Consider the following 708-nt stretch of genomic DNA (forward strand, 5'->3'; position numbering starts at 1 on the left):
TGCCGCCGCCGCCATGTCGTGAAGGCGCTGTGTGATTCATTGTGAAAGCGAAACTGCTTTGTTTGGCCTTCCAAAAGAGGGTGATATCGCTTTGTCATGCCTGGAGCTGATCCGTGCTGGTCGCTGAGGGAATACATCAACTTCGCCGCTGTGGATCGCCAGATCGGCTTTCACCGTGGACGAAGCGGAGTCCAGCCCGGGGTCGTCACATGTGGTTGCCGCAAGCCCGCCGGGCTCCGCTCATTCTAGCCCACCGTGTGTGAGGCTGTGTTTCGTTGTGAAAGTGAAACTACTTTGTTTGGTCTTCCAAAAGAGGACACGACTAGAAAACAGTGGTTAAGTTGTATTTACAACACTGTTCCAGAACACTTCAACCCAAATATTCAGATGTGTGCAGCACATTTTATGGAGGACTGTTTCCTGATCCTGGTAGAGTAGACTACAGTGCCGGCTGTTCTGACTCACAGACTGTAAGTACGTTTTTATATTTAAAGAATTTGCCACTGACGATTCAAACGTGAGTTTTGAGCAGTGTAGAGTAGCGTTTGTAGTTTGTCATTTCTCCGATCACAAATGCAGACATGGTTTTATATTTACGCGGCACGATGCAATGCAACGCGTAAAAAGACAGTATAAATCATTATAATACGTAAGTACTGGATGCAACAAATGCCTCGTTTATAATGGCTTTTAATGTTTTTGAATCAT

The sequence above is a fragment of the Sinocyclocheilus grahami genome, unplaced genomic scaffold (assembly GCF_001515645.1).
Source record: "Sinocyclocheilus grahami isolate Dianchi unplaced genomic scaffold, SAMN03320097.WGS_v1.1 scaffold674.1, whole genome shotgun sequence".
NCBI classification, from domain to species: domain Eukaryota; kingdom Metazoa; phylum Chordata; class Actinopteri; order Cypriniformes; family Cyprinidae; genus Sinocyclocheilus; species Sinocyclocheilus grahami.